This window comes from Bombina bombina, chromosome 1 (assembly GCF_027579735.1).
Source record: "Bombina bombina isolate aBomBom1 chromosome 1, aBomBom1.pri, whole genome shotgun sequence".
NCBI classification, from domain to species: Eukaryota; Metazoa; Chordata; class Amphibia; order Anura; family Bombinatoridae; genus Bombina; species Bombina bombina.
Window position 1 is genome coordinate 110632342 of NC_069499.1, and position 23503 is coordinate 110655844.

General features: G+C 41.5%; 1 protein-coding gene across 1 annotated transcript in view; it reads right to left on the reverse strand.

The window, feature by feature from the left end:
• Positions 1-23503, reverse strand: part of SPATA7 (spermatogenesis associated 7) — a 328138-nt gene that overhangs the window by 637 nt on the left and 303998 nt on the right. The window lies entirely within an intron of this gene.

A 23503-nucleotide genomic window follows, 5' to 3' on the forward strand; every position in this document is an offset into this window, starting at 1 on the left:
ATATTTACAAGTAACAGTAGAGCCAATGTGCCGCCAATGGGAATAGTTTCAGTTCCCGCTAAGCTGGGCCAATAGATTAAGATGATCTGTGACCCACTAGGTATCAATCATATGTCAACCACGTGATATGCGTAGCAGGCATGCAGAAAGTCGGAAACCAAAAAAAATGTAAAAATAATTTTCAATTAAAAAAAAATTTGTGCTGAAGCAGGGACCTACACACTGCCGCAGACACATTAATGTCTCACGACACACAGTTTGGAAAGCACTGCCCTATATAATTATAGTTAAAACACACACTTTGTAATGTACTTTTACTATTTATTTCACCTGCTCTAAAGGGACACACAAAACAAAATTTATACTTACCTGATAAATTTCTTTCTTTCCGGGCATGGAGAGTCCACGAAACATTCTAATTACTAGTGGGATATTCACTCCTGGCCAGCAGGAGGCGGCAAAGAGCACCCCAGCAGAGCTGTTAAGTATCACTTCCCTTACCCATAACCCCCAGTCATTCGGCCGAAGGGAAACGGACAAAGAAGATAACACAAGGGTATAGAGGTGCCTGAGGACTAGATAAAAAAATCTGCCGCCTTAATTTGAAAAAGGGTGGGTCGTGGACTCTCCATGCCCAGAAATAAATAAATTTATCAGGTAAGTATAAATTTTGTTTTCTTTCCTATGGCATGGAGAGTCCACAAAACATTCTAATTACTAGTGGGAACCAATACCCAAGCTAGAGGACACAGAATGAATAGGGAGGGAGAACAAGATTAAAGAACCTTTCTCCCAAAAGAAGCTTCAGCTGAGGCAAAAGTATCAAATTTGTAGAATTTGGAAAAAGTATGAATAGAGGACCAAGTGGCCGCCTTACAGATTTGCGCCACAGAAGCTTCATTTCTTTCATGTAATTAGCAAGAGTCCATGAGCTAGTGACGTATGGGATATACATTCCTACCAGGAGGGGCAAAGTTTCCCAAACCTCAAAATGCCTACAAATACACCCCTCACCACACCCACAAATCAGTTTTACAAACTTTGCCTCCTATGGAGGTGGTGAAGTAAGTTTGTGCTAGATTCTACGTTGATATGCGCTCCGCAGCAGGTTGGAGCCCGGTTTTCCTCTCAGTGTGCAGTGAATGTCAGAGGGATGTGAGGAGAGTATTGCCTATTTGAATTCAATGATCTCCTTCTACGGGGTCTATTTCATAGGTTCTCTGTTATCGGTCATAGAGATTCATCTCTTACCTCCCTTTTCAGATCGACGATATACTCTTATATATATACCATTACCTCTGCTGATTTTCGTTTCAGTACTGGTTTGGCTTTCTACAACATGTAGATGAGTGTCCTGGGGTAAATAAGTCTTATTTTCTGTGACACTCTAAGCTATGGTTGGGCACTTTTTTATAAAGTTCTAAATATATGTATTCAAACATTTATTTGCCTTGACTCAGGATGTTCAACATTCCTTATTTTCAGACAGTCAGTTTCATATTTGGGATAATGCATTTGAATAAAACAATTTTTTTCTTACCTTAAAATTTGACTTTTCCCTGTGGGCTGTTAGGCTCGCGGGGGCTGAAAATGCTTCATTTTATTGCGTCATTCTTGGCGCTGACTTTTTTGGCGCAAAATTTTTTTTCTGGCGTCATACGTGTCGCCGGAAGTTGCGTCATTTTTGACGTTCTTTTGCGCCAAAAATGTCGGCGTTCCGGATGTGGCGTCATTTTGGCGCCAAAAGCATTTAGGCGCCAAATAATGTGGGCGTCTTTTTGGCGCTAAAAAAATATGGGTGTCACTTTTGTCTCCACATTATTTAAGTCTCATTTTTTATTGCTTCTGGTTGCTAGAAGCTTGTTCACTGGCATTTTTTCCCATTCCTGAAACTGTCATTAAGGAATTTGATCAATTTTGCTTTATATGTTGTTTTTTCTATTACATATTGCAAGATGTCCCATGTTGAAGCTGAGTCAGAAGATACTTCTGGAAAATCGCTGCCTGGTGCTGGAGCTACCAAAGCTAAGTGTATCTGCTGTAAACTTTTGGTAGCTGTTCCTCCAGCTGTTGTTTGTATTGAATGTCATGACAAACTTGTTAATGCAGATAATATTTCCTTTAGTAAAGTTACATTACCTGTTGCTGTTCCATCAACATCTAATACTCAGAGCGTTCCTGATAACATAAGAGATTTTGTTTCTAAATCCATTAAGAAGGCTATGTCTGTTATTCCTCCTTCTAGTAAACGTAAAAAGTCTTTTAAAACTTCTCATTTTTCAGATGAATTTTTAAATGAACATCATCATTCTGATTCTGATAATGGCTCTTCTGGTTCAGAGGATTCTGTCTCAGAGGTTGATACTGATAAATCTTCATATTTATTTAAAATTGAATTTATTTGTTCTTTACTTAAAGAAGTCCTAATTGCATTAGAAATTGAGGATTCTGGTCCTCTTGATACTAAATCTAAACGTTTAGATAAGGTTTTTAAATCTCCTGTAGTTATTCCAGAAGTTTTTCCTGTTCCTGGTGCTATTTCTGAAGTAATTTCCAGGGAATGGAATAATTTGGGTAATTCATTTACTCCTTCTAAACGTTTTAAGCAATTATATCCTGTGCCATCTGACAGATTAGAATTTTGGGACAAAATCCCTAAGGTTGATGGGGCTGTCTCTACTCTTGCTAAGCGTACTACCATTCCTACGGCAGATGGTACTTCCTTTAAGGATCCTTTAGATAGGAAAATTGAATCCTTTCTAAGAAAAGCTTACTTGTGTTCAGGTAATCTTCTTAGACCTGCTATATCTTTGGCGGATGTTGCTGCAGCTTCAACTTTTTGGTTGGAAGCTTTAGCGCAACAAGTAACAGATCATAATTCTCATAGCATTATTATTCTTCTTCAACATGCTAATAATTTTATTTGTGATGCCATCTTTGATATCATTAGAGTTGATGTCAGGTATATTTCTCTAGCTATTTTAGCTAGAAGAGCTTTATGGCTTAAAACTTGGAATGCTGATATGTCTTCTAAGTCTACTCTGCTTTCCCTTTCTTTCCAGGGTAATAAATTATTTGGTTCTCAGTTGGATTCTATTATCTCAACTGTTACTGGAGGGAAAGGAACTTTTTTACCACAGGATAAAAAATCTAAAGGTAAATTTAGGTCTAATAATCGTTTTCGTTCCTTTCGTCACAACAAGGAACAAAAGCCTGATCCTTCATCCTCAGGAGCGGTATCAGTTTGGAAACCATCTCCAGTCTGGAATAAATCCAAGCCTTTTAGAAAATCAAAGCCAGCTCCTAAGTCCACATGAAGGTGCGGCCCTCATTCCAGCTCAGCTGGTAGGGGGCAGATTACGTTTTTTCAAAGGAATTTGGATCAATTCCGTTCACAATCTTTGGATTCAGAATATTGTTTCAGAAGGGTACAGAATTGGCTTCAAGATAAGGCCTCCTGCAAAGAGATTTTTTCTTTCCCGTGTCCCAGTAAATCCAGCGAAGGCTCAAGCATTTCTGAAATGTGTTTCAGATCTAGAGTTGGCTGGAGTAATTATGCCAGTTCCAGTTCTGGACCAGGGGCTGGGGTTTTATTCAAATCTCTTCATTGTACCAAAGAAGGAGAATTCCTTCAGACCAGTTCTGGATCTAAAAATATTGAATCGTTATGTAAGGATACCAACATTCAAAATGGTAACTGTAAGGACTATCCTGCCTTTTGTTCAGCAAGGGCATTGTATGTCTACAATAGATTTACAGGATGCATATCTGCATATTCCGATTAATCCAGATCACTATCAGTTTCTGAGATTCTCGTTCCTAGACAAGCATTACCAGTTTGTGGCTCTGCCGTTTGGCCTAGCAACAGCTCCAAGAATTTTTACAAAGGTTCTAGGTGCCCTTCTGTCTGTAATCAGAGAACAGGGTATTGTGGTATTTCCTTATTTGGACGATATCTTGGTACTTGCTCAGTCTTCACATTTAGCAGAATCTCATACGAATCGACTTGTGTTGTTTCTTCAAGATCATGGTTGGAGGATCAATTTACTAAAAAGTTCATTGATTCCTCAGACAAGGGTAACCTTTTTGGGTTTCCAGATAGATTCAGTGTCCATGACTCTATCTTTGACAGACAAGAGACGTCTAAAATTGATATCAGCTTGTCGAAACCTTCAGTCACAATCATTCCCTTCGGTAGCCTTATGCATGGAAATTCTAGGTCTTATGACTGCTGCATCGGACGCGATCCCCTTTGCTCGTTTTCACATGCGACCTCTTCAGCTCTGTATGTTGAACCAGTGGTGCATGGATTACACAAAGATATCTCAATTAATATCTTTAAAACCGATTGTACGACACTCTCTGACGTGGTGGACAGATCACCATCGTTTAGTTCAGGGGGCTTCTTTTGTTCTTCCGACCTGGACTGTAATCTCAACAGATGCAAGTCTTATAGGTTGGGGAGCTGTGTGGGGGTCTCTGATGGCACAAGGGGTTTGGGAATCTCAGGAGGTGAGATTACCGATCAATATTTTGGAACTCCGTGCAATTTTCAGAGCTCTTCAGTCTTGGCCTCTTCTAAAGAGAGAATCGTTCATTTGTTTTCAGACAGACAATGTCACATCTGTGGCATACATCAATCATCAAGGAGGGACTCACAGCCCTCTGGCTATGAAAGAAGTATCTCGAATTCTGGTTTGGGCGGAATGCAGCTCCTGTCTAGTTTCTGCAGTTCATATCCCAGGTATAGACAATTGGGAAGCGGATTATCTCAGTCGCCAAACGTTGCATCCGGGCGAATGGTCTCTTCACCCAGAGGTATTTCTTCAGATTGTCCAAATGTGGGGACTTCCAGAAATAGATTTGATGGCCTCTCATCTAAACAAGAAACTTCCCAGGTATCTGTCCAGATCCAGGGATCCTCAAGCGGAAGCAGTGGATGCATTGTCACTTCCTTGGAAGTATCATCCTGCTTATATCTTTCCGCCTCTAGTTCTTCTTCCAAGAGTGATCTCCAAGATTCTGAAGGAATGCTCGTTTGTTCTGCTGGTAGCTCCAGCATGGCCTCACAGGTTTGGTATGCGGATCTTGTCCGGATGGCCTCTTGCCAACCGTGGACTCTTCCGTTAAGACCAGACCTTCTGTCGCAAGGTCCTTTTTTCCATCAGGATCTCAAATCCTTAAATTTAAAGGTATGGAGATTGAACGCTTGATTCTTAGTCAAAGAGGTTTCTCTGACTCTGTGATTAATACTATGTTACAGGTTCGTAAATCTGTATCTAGGGAGATATATTATAGAGTCTGGAAGACCTATATTTCTTGGTGTCTTTCTCATCATTTTTCCTGGCATTCTTTTAGAATTCCGAGAATTTTACAGTTTCTTCAGGATGGTTTGGAGAAAGGTTTGTCTGCAAGTTCCTTGAAAGGACAAATCTCTGCTCTTTCTGTTCTTTTTCACAGAAAGATTGCTAATCTTCCTGATATTCATTGTTTTGTACAAGCTTTGGTTCGTATAAAACCTGTCATTAAGTCAATTTCTCCTCCTTGGAGTTTGAATTTGGTTCTGGGGGCTCTTCAAGCTCCTCCTTTGAACCTATGCATTCATTGGACATTAAATTACTTTCTTGGAAAGTTTTGTTCCTTTTGGCCATCTCTTCTGCCAGAAGAGTTTCTGAATTATCTGCTCTTTCTTGTGAATCTCCTTTTCTGATTTTTCATCAGGATAAGGCGGTGTTGAGAACTTCTTTTGAATTTTTACCTAAGGTTGTGAATTCCAACAACATTAGTAGAGAAATTGTGGTTCCTTCATTATGTCCTAATCCTAAGAATTCTAAGGAGAAATCATTGCATTCTTTGGATGTAGTTAGAGCTTTGAAATATTATATTGAAGCTACTAAGAATTTCCGAAAGACTTCTAGTCTATTTGTTATCTTTTCCGGTTCTAGGAAAGGTCAGAAGGCCTCTGCCATTTCTTTGACATCTTGGTTGAAATCTTTAATTCATCATGCTTATGTCGAGTCGGGTAAAACTCCGCCTCAAAGGATTACAGCTCATTCTACTAGGTCAGTTTCTACTTCCTGGGCGTTTAGGAATGAAGCTTCGGTTGATCAGATTTGCAAAGCAGCAACTTGGTCTTCTTTGCATACTTTTACTAAATTCTACCATTTTGATGTGTTTTCTTCTTCTGAAGCTGTTTTTGGTAGAAAAGTACTTCAGGCAGCTGTTTCAGTTTGAATCTTCTGCTTATGTTTTCAGTTTTTTTCATTATAAAATTTAAACTTTATTTTGGGTGTGGATTATTTTTCAGCGGAATTGGCTGTCTTTATTTTATCCCTCCCTCTCTAGTGACTCTTGCATGGAAAGATCCACATCTTGGGTAGTCTTTATCCCATACGTCACTAGCTCATGGACGCTTGCTAATTACATGAAAGAAAACATAATTTATGTAAGAACTTACCTGATAAATTCATTTCTTTCATATTAGCAAGAGTCCATGAGGCCCACCCTTTTTGTGGTGGTTATGATTTTTTTGTATAAAGCACAATTATTCCAATTCCTTATTTTTTATGCTTTCGCACTTTTTTCTTATCACCCCACTTCTTGGCTATTCGTTAAACTGATTTGTGGGTGTGGTGAGGGGTGTATTTGTAGGCATTTTGAGGTTTGGGAAACTTTGCCCCTCCTGGTAGGAATGTATATCCCATACGTCACTAGCTCATGGACTCTTGCTAATATGAAAGAAATGAATTTATCAGGTAAGTTCTTACATAAATTATGTTTTTTTAAAGCCCATGAAGATGAAACAGCTCTAGTGGGCTGCTGTCCATCTGTCTCATAAGATGAACAGATAACACTTCTCAACCAGAGAGAAAGAGTGGTAGAAGTGGCCTTCTGACCCCTACGCTTACCAGAGAAAACAATAAACAGGGCAGAAGTCTGCCGAAAATCTTTAGTTGCTTGAAAGGTAAAATTTAAGAGCACGCACAATATACAAGTTATGCAAAAGACGTTCCTTCTGGGAAGAAGGGTTAGGACAAAAAGGAGGAACAACAATTTCCTGATTAATATTGCGATCCGACACTACCTTAGGGAAAACCCCCAACTTAGTACGAAGGACCGCCTTATCAGCATGAAAAATAAGGTAAGGGGAATCATACTGCAGAGCCGAAAGTTTGGAAACTCTGCGAGCAGAAGAAATAGCAAGAAGAAACAAAACCTTCCAAGATAGTTTAATACTAACAAAATGCATTGGCTCAAACGGAATCTGCTGCAAAACTGTAAGAACAAGGTTAAGACTCCAAGGCGGAGCAACAGATTTAAACACAGGCCTGATTCTGACCAAGGCCTGAACAAAAGACTGAACATCTGGCAGAACTTGCCCTTCAAAGTACTGACTGACAAACCCATCTCCAGGCCCTCCTGAAGAAAAGCCAAAATTCGAGGAACCCTAACTTTGTTCCAAGAAAAACCTTTTGAATCACACCAATGAAGGCATTTACACCATACCCTATGGTAAATTCTGCGAGTAACCGGTTTACAAGCTTGAAGCATAGTATCTATGACTCTCTCAGAGAACCCATGTCTAGCCAAACTTAGACGTTCAATCTCCAAGCAGTCAGCTCCAGAGAAACCAGATTTGGATGAAGAAAGGGAAGTAGAAGGTCCTTCCTGAAAGGTAACTTCCACGGCGGAAGAGACTACATCGTCACCAGATCCTGCGAGGACATGCAGGAGCTATTAGAATCACATAAGCTCTCTCCTGTTTGATGCAAGCAATTACTCTTGAAAGCAATGCAAACGGATGAAACAGGTATGCTAGATTAAAGCTCCAAGGAACCACTAGATCATCTACCAGAACGGCTTGAGAATCTCTTGATCTTGAACCGTACTTTGGAAGCTTGGCGTTTTGACGAAATGCCATCAGATACAACTCCGGAACCCCCATCTGAGAGTTATTGTGAAAACCTCTGGATGGAGAGCCCACTCTCCAGGATGAAAAGTCTGCCTGCTTAGAAAATCCGCCTCCCAGTTGTCCACCCCTGGTATGTAGATGGCATAGAGATGGCAAACGTGAGACTCCGCCCACTGGAAAATGTGAGACACCTACTTCATTGCCAAGGAACTCAGAGTTTCTCCCTGTTGATTGATGTAGACCACCAAGGTGATGTTGTCCGACTGAAATCTGATAGATTGGACCAAAGCTAGTTGAGGCCAAGCTATTAAAGCATAGAAAATTACTCTCAACTCCAAGATGTTTATTGGAAGAGACGACTCCTCTGGAGTCCACAGACTGTGTGTCTTTAAACCTCAAACTGCTCCCCAGCCTAACAGGCTGGCGTCCGTGGTCACAATCACCCAGGAAGGCCTCAGGAAGCATGTGCCCTGAGACAGATGGTCCTGGGAAACCCACCATGAGAGTGAGACTCTTGTTAGGGAATCCAAATTGATCTTCTGCGAGAGATCTGAGTGGTCCCTGTTCCATTGACTGAGCATGCATAACTGCAGAGGTGTCAGATGGAACAGAGCAAAAGAAATGATGTCCATGGAGGCAACCATCAGTCCAATAACCTCCATGCATTGAGCCACAGATGGATGAATAGCAGACTGGAGAGACAGGCAAGAAACATGAAGCTTGAATTTTCTGGACGTCCGTCAGAAAGATCTTAATGGACAGGGAATCTATGATTGTTCCCAAGAAACAAACCCTTGTATCTGGAACAACGGAACTCTTTCCCAGATTCACTTTCGGTATGAGATCTTGCTAGATGAAAAGATGGCGTTTGAACTAGAATGTCATCTAGATAAGGTGCCACAGCAATACCCTGGGAGCTCACCACTGCTGGAAGAGTCCCCAGAACCTTTGTAAAAATTCTGGGAGCTGTAGCAAGGCCAAAAGGAAGGTGCAACAAACTGGAAATGTTTGTCCAGGAAGGCAAACCTTAGATACTGGTAATGATCTCTGTGAATAGGAACATGAAGATACGTGTCCTTCAAATCTATGGTCGTCATGAACTGACCCTTTTGGACCAAAGGAAGAATAGAATGGATGGTCTCCATCTTGAAGGACGGAACCCTGAGGAATTGATTGAGACACTAAGTCCAGAATGGGACGAAAAGTGCCCTCCTTCTTGGGAACTACAATTAGATTTGAATAGAATCTTAGACCCTGTTCCTCTAGAGGAGCTGGAACAAGCACTCCCAGGGATGATGGGTCCTTTACGCAGTTTAAGAAGGCCTCTCTACCTGATTCTCAGATAACCTTGACAGGTGGAACCTGCCCCTGGAAGGACAAGATTTGAATCCTATTCTGTAACCGTGGGATACTATATCAATGGCCCAAGGATCTGGAACATTGCGTATCCAAGCCTGCTGAAAAAAAGAAAGCCTGCTTCCCACTTGATCCACTATAGGATCGGGGGCGGCCTCTTCATGTTGATTTAGAATCAACTGAAGGCTTCTTAGCTTGCTTCCCCCTATTTCAAGGCTGACTGGACCTCCAAGAAGACTTGGATTGATACGACTTGGAAGAGGAAGACACCTGTCTCTTAAAGTTACGAAAGAAATGAAAATTAGAATTCTGGTGACCCTTAGGTCTATTATTTGTATCCTAAGGTAGGAAAGAACCCTTTCCACCTGTAATGTCAGAAATAATTTCTGCCAGACCTGGTTCAAACAAGGTTTTACCCTTATAAGGCAGAGATAAAAGCTTGGACTAGGATGTAACATCTGCAGACCAAGATTTTAACCAGAGAGCTCTGCGAGCTAAAACAGTAAAACCAGAAATCTTAGCACCCAACCTAAGAGCTTGCATGTTGGCATCACAAATAAAGGTATTGGCTAGCTTTAGAGCCTTGATCCTGTCTTGGATCTCCTCTATAGTAGTCTCTTCTAGGATAAGATTAGATAAATCATTGCACCAATAAGATGCTGCCACTGCAACTGTAGCAATACTAGCAACAATTTGCCACTGTAATCCCTGATGAATGTACATCTACTTATAAAAACCCCAAACTTCTTATCCATGGGATCTTCAGTCGACTCCAGAAGAAACCTTTAGATTCTTAAAATCATGAGGTCTTCGTGATATGCAGAGACTTCCGCATTCTCAAATTGCAGAAAGAGAAGGGAGAAACCAAAATAATTAAAATTTGGAATCAACAGATACCAGTGGCACAGACAGTGTCACAGCCAAGTCAGGATCTGAACCTGGGCCTCCTGGTTCGCAGCCTGTTTGTCTATTCCTGCGTCACCAGAGGGCTTTTCGCCATACCTTATGGTATATCCTGTGAGTAACAGGATTACGAGCCTGAGGCATAGTATCAATGACCACCTCAGAAAAACCACGTCTAGACAGGACTAGACGTTCAATCTCCAAAAAGTCAGCTTCAGAGATTCTAGATTTGGATGGAGGAATGGACCCTGAATTAGAAGTTCTTTCCTCAGAGTTAACCTCCAAGGTAGAAGAGATGATATCTCCCCCAGATCCGTGAACCAGATCCTGCGAGGCCAGGCAGGAGCCAAGGGATTACAGATGCTCTCTTCTGATTGCTACGAGTAATGACTCGTGGAAGGAGAGCAAACAGAGGAAAAAAGGTATGCCAGAGAGGAGAACCAAGTAACAGCCAGAACTTCTATCAGAGCGGCCTGAGGATCTCTTGACCTAGAACCGTACTTTGGAAGCTTGGCGTTTTGACAAGCCGCCATCAGATCCAACTCCAGAACCCCCCACCTGAGGGTTATCTTTGAGAACACCTCCAGAGGGAAAGCCCACTCCCCATGATGAAAAGCCTGTCTGCTCAGAAAAACCGCCTCCCAGTTGTCCACCCCTGGAATGTGGATGGTAGATAAGAGACAACCGTGAGCTTCCACCCACTGCAGAGTGCGAGTCACCTTCTTCATAGCTAAGGAACTCAGAGTTCCTTCCCGGCGGTTGATGTAGAGAAGATGTTGTCCGACTGGAATATGATAAACCAGACAAAAGATAGAGGTCAAGATGTCAAGGCAATGAATATTGCTCTCAACTCTAATATGATTTATGGGCAGAGATAACTCCTCCCGAGTCCACAGACCCCGACCTTTTATGAGCGTCAAACTGCTCCCCAGCCTAACAGGCTGGTGTCCGTGGAGACAATCACCCAGGCAGGTCTCAGGAAGCATGTGCCCTGAGACAGATGGTCCTCCGAGATCCACCAAAATAGAGAGTCTCTTGATAAGGGATCTAGAGTTATCCTCTGAGATAGGTCTAAGTGGTCTCCGTTCCACTGCCTGAGCTTGCATAGCTGCAGTGGTCTCAGATGGAGCCGAGCCAATGGAATTATGTCCACGAAAGAAACCATCACACCAAATACTGTCATACACTGAGAATGAGCCCCAAAGCCAGAAATTTGAAAGTTCTGACCTCTGTCAGAAAAATCTTCATGGACAGAGAATCTATTATCGTTCCCAAGAAACACACCCTCGTGGCTGGCAGTAGGGAACACTTCTACAGATACACTTTCCACCCGTGGGAAAGAAGGTAGACAACAACAACTCTGTATGAGATTTTGCTAATTTAAAAGATGGCACTTGAACCAAGATGTTTGTTCAGAAAGGCAAACCAAAGGAATGGTCGAAAATATATCCCTTAGATCTGCGGGGCTCTGAGGATCAAAACGCATACCAAACTTGCTGTACTTATGAATCCAGAGCAACTGAACAGAATCTCAAGGCCTACAGCGGCGGCTAATTATTAGGCTGAGCACCCCCCCCAACCCCCCCAGTAATATGGGTCTCCTCTGTCTTACGACAGAGGACTAACACTTTAAAATCTTTATTAATACTTGGATGCACAGTCACTCAAAAATCTGTGACACACAGAATTGGAAATTTGGAAGTAATGGGGGATAACGCCATACTCTGCCATCTGAACGCACGATTCCAGAAAGTAGAAGCACTCTTGCAGTCTTAATATGATAGAGCACCGTCTGCAGCCGATCTGGAAAAGCTTATACAACGGCTTGATAGGACTACAGAGACTATCAGTCACCAGTGTATAACACCCACAACTAATTGTAAAGAGCATGGAATAACTGAGAAAATACCCTGCATACCTACTGAACCAGAGAGCCCCCACATGGACAGGAATCATTATAAGCAGCATGAACGAGAGGATACATCCCAAGCTCTGGACCCTCTGGCTGTGCTGACGGGCCCCGGCACGACAGAGGGAAAAAGAGAAAGTGATACAAAACCTTCCTTTGAATCTGCTCACCTTACAGCTCCTAATTATGATACCTCAGGGTAATTGGGGTGGACATCGCTACCCTGCATGCAAGGTACAGAGTGGGGATCTCTGGAAACCAAAACATTGTTGTGACTTTATACTTAAGCAGGCAGTGGATCTTAAGGAACTTCTCCACAAGAAAAAGTAAAAAATTGAGCACTGCTTCTGGATATGTACGGTACTCTCATATTTCATCAAGTCTGTGAGAAGGATTGGAGTGGGATAAAATGGCAGAATTTTATAAACCAGAGCTTATTATGAAGCTACTGGACACCCGTAAGACAGTAGAGACTTTCTTTAACACGTGGATGTATTTATCCTCCCCTATCACTACAGCGGTTTGTGCCTAATTACCATTCGTACAATCTGAACGATAAACCAGTTACTTTCTTAAGGATTAATTTTGCACTATGTAGCATAATATATATAAAACAGGTAGAAAAAAGAGAACGCAGACCTCCTCCAAGATAAAAGTCCAAAATTTATTCGTTCAAAAACAGGATAAAATCAGAGAAATCCTGCAGCACAGGAAATGAGAACATAGAAGAAAGGGTTTGACTAGTTTCGGCTTGTGGCCGTAATCATAAACCTAATAACAATTGAGTTTAGGTGATTTAAAAAGGGTGTTACTCTCTCTCATTGGTTTGGAAAGAACATTATTAGAACTTCCCATTTAACTCATGGCATGCTGGAAAACACATGTCAAACAAATGTTAAAAGCTTGGACTAACTTATAACAGCGCATAGATGGTTAAAGTTGCAAAGACAATGAAACTAAGTGTACAAAAGAAAAATATATATAAGGAGATTTGTCTATACATGACAGATTCTTTTAGAGATAAATGAACAATCTTATAAGCAATACTTCACATGGACTAAGACAGAAATTGGCACATATATAGTAAAATTTGCTGATGATAAAGCAGCTGACATAATATGCCCTATTCACTTAAGCATTTGTCCAATTGGAGTACACTAAAAACTACAGATATATAAAAATTCTGATACAAGGTAAACACATATCTAATCTCGTTACTCTAAAACATACATATAGTATAAAAGAGTATATATATATACAAATAGTTCTACTTAAAGAATGAATCAACCCCTTTTAAGATAGTAATATATCATATAAAAGAATGTATCAACAAATGTCCATCTATATTGATCTATCTATGACATCTATTTGTGGATGTATATTTGGCAGACTATTGTACACCTTTCCTATCACTCTCTGTGGATATTATTCTCCAACCACAACAATGTAGGTACTAAGTCTATACTGCCCCCTATGGTTGACTAGAGGCATTGCATGTAGAGTAACATATATACACAAGGTATAAGTAAGTGTGGAAACATAGACATGTGAAGCAGGTATGTAGGGGAACGGTGAGACGTGGGGGACACCGGCCACAGACGGTTAAAAACAGAACATGTAGAGGGTACCAAGTTAAACCAGGGTTTCCAGAAAACAGTAATGCACAGGTATCACCCATCATCTGTATGTTTAGGGAAGGAAAGGAAATATCACTGCCAGTGATTAATCAAGTCAAATTCTGAGTTGAAGCCCTCAGGTATTTGAGTTTTGAGTTTAAAGATCCAAAAGGTTTCTTGTCTGGCTAGGAGTTTATCTTTGTCACCTCCCCTAGGGGGTCTTCTTACTACTTCAATAGCCCTCCATTTAAATGTATTCACATTTCCTGAGTGGATCTCAATAAAAACATAATTTATGCTTACCTGATAAATTCCTTTCTCCTGTAGTGTAGTCAGTCCACAGGTCATCATTACTTATGGGATATTAACTCCTCCCCAACAGGAAGTGCAAGAGGATCACCCAAGCAGAGCTGCTATATAGCTCCTCCCCTCTACGTCACACCCAGTCATTCGACCGAGAACCAAACGAGAAAGGAGAAACTATAGGGTGCAGTGGTGACTTGAGTATAATTTAAAATTTAGACCTGCCATAAAAAACAGGGCGGGCCGTGGACTGACTACACTACAGGAGAAAGGAATTTATCAGGTAAGCATAAATTATGTTTTCTCCTGTTAAGTGTAGTCAGTCCACGGGTCATCATCACTTATGGGATATTAACTCCTCCCCAACAGGAAGTGCAAGAGGATCACCCAAGCAGAGCTGCTATATAGCTCCTCCCCTCTACGTCACACCCAGTCATTCGACCGAGAACCAAACGAGAAAGGAGAAACTATAGGGTGCAGTGGTGACTGGAGTATAATTTAAAATTTAGACCTGCCATAAAAAACAGGGCGGGCCGTGGACTGACTACACTACAGGAGAAAGGAATTTATCAGGTAAGCATAAATTATGTTTTCTCCTGTTAAGTGTAGTCAGTCCACGGGTCATCATTACTTATGGGATACCAATACCAAAGCTAAAGTACACGGATGACGGGAGGGACAGGCAGGATCTTTATACGGAAGGAACCACTGCCTGAAGAACCTTTCTCCCAAAAACAGCCTCCGAAGAAGCAAAAGTGTCAAATTTGTAAAATTTGGAAAAAGTATGAAGAGAAGACCAAGTTGCAGCCTTGCAAATCTGTTCAACAGAGGCCTCATTCTTAAAGGCCCAAGTGGAAGCCACAGTTCTAGTAGAATGAGCTGTAATCCTTTCAGGAGGTTGCTGTCCAGCAGTCTCATAGGCTAAACATATTATGCTACGAAGCCAAAAGGATAGAGAGGTAGCAGATGCTTTTTGACCTCTCCTCTGACCAGAATAAACGACAAACAGGGAAGAAGTTTGGCGAAAATCTTTAGTTGCCTGTAAATAAAATTTCAGGGCACGGACTACGTCCAGATTGTGTAGAAGTCGTTCCTTCTTTGAAGAAGGGTTAGGGCACAATGATGGAACAACAATCTCTTGATTGATATTCTTGTTAGTAACTACCTTAGGTAAGAACCCAGGTTTAGTACGCAGAACTACCTTATCTGAATGAAAAATCAGATAAGGAGAATCACAATGTAAGGCTGATAACTCAGAGACTCTACGAGCCGAGGAAATAGCCATTAAAAACAGAACTTTCCAAGATAACAACTTGATATCAATGGAATGAAGGGGTTCAAACGGAACACCCTGTAAAACGTTAAGAACTAAGTTTAAGCTCCACGGTGGAGCTACAGTCTTAAACACAGGCTTAATCCTAGCCAAAGCCTGACAAAAAGCCTGAACGTCTGGAACTTCTGACAGACGTTTGTGTAAAAGGATGGACAGAGCTGAGATCTGTCCCTTTAAAGAACTTGCAGATAAACCCTTTTCTAAACCCTCTTGTAGAAAAGACAATATGCTAGGAATCCTAACCTTACTCCATGAGTAACTCTTGGATTCGCACCAGTGTAAGTATTTACGCCAAATCTTATGGTAAATCTTCCTGGTAACAGGTTTCCTAGCCTGTATTAAAGTATCGATTACTGACTCCGAAAATCCACGCTTTGATAAAATCAAGCTTTCAATTTCCATGCAGTCAGCTTCAGAGAAATTAGATTTTGATGTTTGAAAGGACCCTGAATTAGAAGGTCCTGTCTCAGAGGCAGAGACCAAGGTGGACAGGATGACATGTCCACTAGATCTGCATACCAGGTCCTGCGTGGCCACGCAGGCGCTATTAGAATCACTGATGCTTTCTCCTGTTTGATCCTGGCAATCAAACGAGGAAGCATCGGGAAGGGTGGAAACACATAAGCCATCCCGAAGGTCCAAGGTGCTGTCAAAGCATCTACCAGGACCGCTCCCGGGTCCCTGGACCTGGACCCGTAGCAAGGAAGCTTGGCGTTCTGGCGAGACACCATGAGATCCATATCTGGTTTGCCCCAACGTCGAAGTATTTGGGCAAAGACCTCCGGATGAAGTTCCCACTCCCCCGGATGAAAAGTCTGGCGACTTATGAAATCCGCCTCCCAGTTCTCCACTCCTGGAATGTGGATCGCTGACAGGTGGCAAGAGTGAGACTCTGCCCAGCGAATTATCTTTGATAATTCCATCATCGCTAGGGAACTCCTTGTCCCTCCTTGATGGTTGATGTAAGCTACAGTCGTGATGTTGTCCGACTGAAACCTGATGAACCTCCGAGTTGTTAACTGAGGCCAAGCCAGAAGGGCATTGAGAACTGCTCTCAATTCCAGAATGTTTATTGGAAGGAGACTCTCCTCCTGAGTCCATGATCCCTGAGCCTTCAGGGAATTCCAGACAGCGCCCCAACCTAGTAGGCTGGCGTCTGTTGTTACAATTGTCCAGTCTGGCCTGCTGAAGGGCATCCCCCTGGACAGATGTGGCCGAGAAAGCCACCATAGAAGAGAATTTCTGGTCTCTTGATCCAGAGTAGGGGACAAATCTGAGTAATCCCCATTCCACTGACTTAGCATGCACAATTGCAGCGGTCTGAGATGCAGGCGTGCAAAAGGAACTATGTCCATTGCCGCTACCATTAAGCCGATTACCTCCATGCATTGAGCCACTGACGGGTGTTGAATGGAATGAAGGACACGGCATGCATTTTGAAGCTTTGTTAACCTGTCTTCTGTCAGGTAAATCTTCATTTCTACAGAATCTATAAGAGTCCCCAAGAAGGGAACTCTTGTGAGTGGTAAGAGAGAACTCTTCTCTTCGTTCACTTTCCACCCATGCGACCTTAGAAATGCCAGTACTAACTCTGTATGAGACTTGGCAGTTTGAAAGCTTGACGCTTGTATCAGAATGTCGTCTAGGTACGGAGCCACCGAAATTCCTCGCGGTCTTAGTACCGCCAGAAGAGAGCCCAGAACCTTTGTGAAGATTCTTGGAGCCGTAGCCAACCCGAATGGAAGAGCTACAAACTGGTAATGCCTGTCTAGGAAGGCAAACCTTAGATACCGGTAATGTTCTTTGTGAATCGGTATGTGAAGGTAAGCATCCTTTAAATCCACTGTGGTCATGTACTGACCTCTTTGGATCATGGGTAAGATTGTCCGAATAGTTTCCATTTTGAACGATGGAACTCTTAGGAATTTGTTTAGGATCTTTAAATCCAAGATTGGTCTGAAGGTTCCCTCTTTCTTGGGAACCACGAACAGATTTGAGTAAAACCCTTGTCCGTGTTCCGACCGCGGAACCGGATGGATCACTCCCATTAGTAAAAGATCTTGTACACAGCGTAGAAACGCCTCTTTCTTTATCTGGTTTGTTGACAACCTTGAAAGATGAAATCTCCCTTTTGGGGGAGAAGCTTTGAAGTCCAGAAGATATCCCTGAGATATGATCTCTAACGCCCAGGGATCCTGGACATCTCTTGCCCAAGCCTGGGCGAAGAGAGAAAGTCTGCCCCCCACTAGATCCGTTCCCGGATCGGGGGCCCTCACTTCATGCTGTCTTAGGGGCAGCAGCAGGTTTTCTGGCCTGCTTGCCCTTGTTCCAGGTCTGGTTAGGTTTCCAGCCTTGTCTGTAGCGAGCAACAGCTCCTTCCTGTTTTGGAGCAGAGGAAGTTGATGCTGCTCCTGCCTTGAAGTTACGAAAGGCACGAAAATTAGACTGTCTAGCCCTAGGTTTGGCTCTGTCTTGAGGCAGGGCATGGCCTTTACCTCCTGTAATATCAGCGATAATTTCTTTCAAACCGGGCCCGAATAAAGTCTGCCCCTTGAAAGGTATGTTAAGTAATTTAGATTTAGAAGTAACATCAGCTGACCAGGATTTTAGCCACAGTGCTCTGCGTGCCTGAATGGCGAATCCGGAATTCTTAGCCGTAAGTTTAGTTAAATGTACTACGGCATCAGAAATAAATGAATTAGCTAGCTTAAGGGTTTTAACCTTGTGTGAAATCTCATCTAATGGCGCTGAGTCAAGGGTCTCTTCCAGAGACTCAAACCAAAATGCTGCCGCAGCCGTGACAGGCGCAATGCATGCAAGGGGTTGCAATATAAAACCTTGTTGAACAAACATTTTCTTAAGGTAACCCTCTAACTTTTTATTCATTGGATCTGAAAAGGCACAGCTATCCTCCACCGGGATAGTGGTACGCTTAGCTAAAGTAGAAACTGCTCCCTCCACCTTAGGGACCATTTGCCATAAGTCCCGTGTGGTGGCGTCTATTGGAAACATTTTTCTGAATATAGGAGGGGGTGAGAAAGGCACACCGGGCCTATCCCACTCCTTAGTAACAATTTCAGTAAGTCTCTTAGGTATAGGAAAAACGTCAGTACTCGTCGGTACCGCAAAATATTTATCCAACCTACACATTTTCTCTGGGATTGCAACTGTGTTACAATCATTCAGAGCCGCTAATACCTCCCCTAGCAATACACGGAGGTTTTCCAGCTTAAACTTAAAATTTGAAATGTCTGAATCCAGTTTATTTGGATCAGATCCGTCACCCGCAGAATGAAGCTCTCCGTCCTCATGTTCTGCAAATTGTGACGCAGTATCAGACATGGCCCTAGCATTATCAGCGCACTCTGTTCTCACCCCAGAGTGATCTCATTTACCCCTAAGTTCTGGCAATTTAGACAAAACTTCAGTCATAACATTAGCCATGTCCTGTAGAGTGATTTGTAATGGCCGCCCTGATGTACTTGGCGTTACAATATCACGCACCTCCCGAGCGGGAGATGCAGGTACTGACACGTGAGGCAAGTTAGTCGGCATAACTTCCCCCTCGTTGTCTGGTGAATGATGTTCAACATGTACAGATTGATTTTTATTTAAAGTAGCATCAATGCAATTAGTACATACATTTCTATTGGGCTCCACCTTGGCTTTTGAACATATTGCACAGAGAGATTCCTCTGAGTCAGACATGTTTAACAAACTAGCAATTAGACTAGCAAGCTTGGAAATACTTTTCAACTAAATTTACAAGCAATATGTAAAACGTTACTGTGCCTTTAAGAAGCACAGAAAAAAAATATGACAGGTGAATAACAATGAACCGGATTAGTTATAAAAACCAAATTTACCCGGTAAAAACATAAATTTAGCAAAGGATTGCACTCATTTAGCAATGGATGATTAACCTTAATATCAGAAAAAAACGTATAATAATTGAAAAGATAAGCGTTTTTATCACAGTCAAAGCACAGTCTCACAGGTCTGCTGTGAGTGATTACCTCCCTCAAAACAAGTTTTGAAGACCCCTGAGCTCTGTGGCGACGTTCCGGATCATGCAGGGATAGAAGGCAGACTTGTGACTGAATTTCTGATGCGTAGCAAAAGCGCCAAAATAGGCCCCTCCCACTCACATACAACAGTGAGGGAAGCTCAGTAAAACTGTTTTAATTTAAATAAACGACAGCCATGTGGAAAATAACGCCCAAAACAATTCTTCACCAAGTACCTCAGATAATTAAACGATTTAACATGCCAGCAAACGTTTAAAATCTAATTTATGAAATGTCATTAAAAAGCCTGCTGCTAGTCGTTCACACTGCAAGTTAGGCTAAAAGTTATATGCATACAGTATTTTCCCAGTGAAGTGCCATTCCCCATAATACTGAAGTGTAAACATACATATATATCAGCCTGATACCAGTTGCTACTACTGCATTTAAGGCTGTACTTACATTATATTGGTATTGGCAGTATTTTCTCAGTCAATTCCATTCCTTAGAAAATAATATACTGCAACATACCTCTTTGCAGGTGAACCTGCCCGCTGTCCCCTGATCTGAAGTTTACCTCACTCCTCAGAATGGCCGAAAACAGCAAATGGATCTTAGTTACGTCCGCTAAGATCATACAAAACTCAGGTAGATTCTTCTTCAAATTCTGCCTGAGAAGAAAACAACACACTCCGGTGCCGTTTAAAATAACAAACTTTTGATTGAAGATATAAAAACTAAGTATAATCACCACAGTCCTCTCACACATCCTATCTATTAGTTGGGTGCAAGAGAATGACTGGGTGTGACGTAGAGGGGAGGAGCTATATAGCAGCTCTGCTTGGGTGATCCTCTTGCACTTCCTGTTGGGGAGGAGTTAATATCCCATAAGTAATGATGACCCGTGGACTGACTACACTTAACAGGAGAAATGTTTTTACAATGCTGAGCAAGTGACTTTGTTTTTAATATATCCTAGATGCTCCCGTATTCTGGTACGCACATCTCTACTGGTCATTCCTATGTATTGGCATTGATGTTGGGTACATTCAATTAAATATACTACATAGGGTGTCCCTTCGTTTCAAATCTTTGATTGGTTCTGCAAGAGTAGAACTCTCTGCCCTCAACAATATAATCGCAGGCCTTGCATCTTCCATCCCCACACTTATATGTGCCCTGAACACTAAGCCATGATGCAGGCTGCTGTGTGAGTGGCAACTGAGTCGGGGATAGTAAATTACCTAGTGTTATATTTTTTGAGTATATACACTTAAAACCTTTTTCTACCACTTCTTGTAATGCTTTATCGCCATGTAACATTGGAAAATATTTTTTGATTATTGCACAGATGTCATAAAACTCAGTAGAGTATTTCGTAATGAAAAGGGTTTTGTCATCCCCTCTGCTTTTTGGCTTGGTACTTAAAGCATTCTGTCTGTCCACCCTGGCAACTTCCTGAGCCACGTTCTGCACCATTTCTGGCCGGTATCCCCTCTCCATCAACCGATTCACCATACACTTGCTTTCTTCAGTGAAATCTTTGTCTGAACTACATATCCTCCTTGTGGGTAGTAGTTGTCCTCTCGTGATCCCCTTGAACACATGTCTGGGGTGTGAACTTTTATTATGTAGCAGTGTATTACCACTTATTGGTTTCCTGTACAATTTGGTGTTAACCAATCCAGTATTTGAATCTCCTACCAGAGTGATATCCAAAAAGTTTATGGGCGTCTTGTTCCAATCAAATGTGAATTGTACCCCATTATCACTGTGGTTCAGAAAATGCACAAAGTTTTCTGCATCCGAGTTATTCGATGACCATACATAAGTAGGTCATCTATAAATCGTTTATATAAGTGGATGTGTTCCTTGAAGGGGTTGCTATCTGCATATATGAAGGTTCTTTCCAGCCATCCCATAAATATGTTCGCATATGAGGGGGCAAATTTTGCCCCCATGGCAGTACCTTGCTTTTGCAGATAGCACACCCCCTCAAACTGAAAATAATTGTGTTCAAGTAAGAACTGGGTAACTCTAAGTATGTACAGCGTAGCTTCACTGTTTTTACCATAGATGGGTTCAACAAAATATTTAATAGCTCTAATTCCCATATCCTGTGGAATGCTTGAATAGAGAGCTACTACATCTAAGGTAAGCCAACTGTGTTCTGTGGACCATAAACGTCCATAAACTTTTTGGATATCACTCTGGTAGGAGATTCAAATACTGGATTGGTTAACACCAAATTGTACAGGAAACCAATAAGTGGTAATACGCTGCTACATTATAAAAGTTCACACCCCAGACATGTGTTCAAGGGGATCACGAGAGGACAACTACTACGCACAAGGAGGATATGTAGTTCAGACAAAGATTTCACTGAAGAAAGCAAGTGTATGGTGAATCGGTTGATTGAGAGGGGATACCGGCCAGAAATGGTGCAGAACGTGGCTCAGGAAGTTGCCAGGGTGGACAGACAGAATGCTTTAAGTACCAAGCCAAAAAGCAGAGGGAATGACAAAACCCTTTTCATTACGAAATACTCTACTGAGTTTTATGACATCTGTGCAATAATCAAAAAATATTTTCCAATGTTACATGGCGATAAAGCATTACAAGAAGTGGTAGAAAAAGGTTTTAAGTGTATATACTCAAAAAATATAACACTAGGTAATTTACTATCCCCGACTCAGTTACCACTCACACAGCAGCCTGCATCATGGCTTAGTGTTCAGGGCACATATAAGTGTGGGGATGGAAGATGCAAGGCCTGCGATTATATTGTTGAGGGCAGAGAGTTCTACTCTTGCAGAACCAATCAAAGATTTGAAATGAAGGGACTTATTAAATGTTCTACACCCCATGTAGTATATTTAATTGAATGTACCCAACATCAATGCCAATACATAGGAATGACCAGTAGAGATGTGCGTACCAGAATACGGGAGCATCTAGGATATATTAAAAACAAAGTCACTTGCTCAGCATTGTCAAAACATTTTATTGAGATCCACTCAGGAAATGTGAATACATTTAAATGGAGGGCTATTGAAGTAGTAAGAAGACCCCCTAGGGGAGGTGACAAAGATAAACTCCTAGCCAGACAAGAAACCTTTTGGATCTTTAAACTCAAAACTCAAATACCTGAGGGCTTCAACTCAGAATTTGACTTGATTAATCACTGGCAGTGATATTTCCTTTCCTTCCCTAAATATACAGATGATGGGTGATACCTGTGCATTACTGTTTTCTGGAAACCCTGGTTTAACTTGGTACCCTCTACATGTTCTGTTTTTAACCGTCTGTGGCCGGTGTCCCCCACATCCCACCGTTCCCCTACATACCTGCTTCACATGTCTATGTTTCCACACTTACTTATACCTTGTGTATATATGTTACTCTACATGCAATGCCTCTAGTCAACCATAGGGGGCAGTATAGACTTAGTACCTACATTGTTGTGGTTGGAGAATAATATCCACAGAGAGTGATAGGAAAGGTGTACAATAGTCTGCCAAATATACATCCACAAATAGATAAAAATTGTAGTGATAGTAAGTGCGCTAAAAGAAAGCTAAAGGTATCCAAATATTAAAACAAATAATAAGTGTATCCAGTATACATATAAAGGAGTTGGTAATTGTGCGAAGTGTGATACGTGTATTAGAATTCTACAGTACTATTAACAAAGAGAGGGGGTGATCTATAAAATAACAGTGTCCGTGAAAAAATGTAGTGGTATGCGGATATCTTACTTAAGAAAGATGATCTATTAGTAGTGTACTAATAATAAAGGATGAAGTCAAAGTATGTGTCAAAAAACAGTGTTATCATATATTTATGTGATATTAGGTGATATATAATATTGTCAGGCAAAATGTTAGTTAGGGTTACAAAGAAACAATGTGTTAAACTAGATACAAATTTGTGAGGAAAACTTAAATATATCTAAAAAATACACTTGCAGCCTTATTCATATATGAAAAAAAAAAATTATTTTACACAATTGCAATCAAATTGAAACTTAAAACAGAGGGACGTCTCCCCATATATAAAAATAATAAAATCAGAATTTAAGCAAGTTGAAATTCCATACTAGATACTTAGTAAGCAACTTAGTAAGCAAACTTTAGCTGAGGAAATGTGTTAGTAATCCACTGT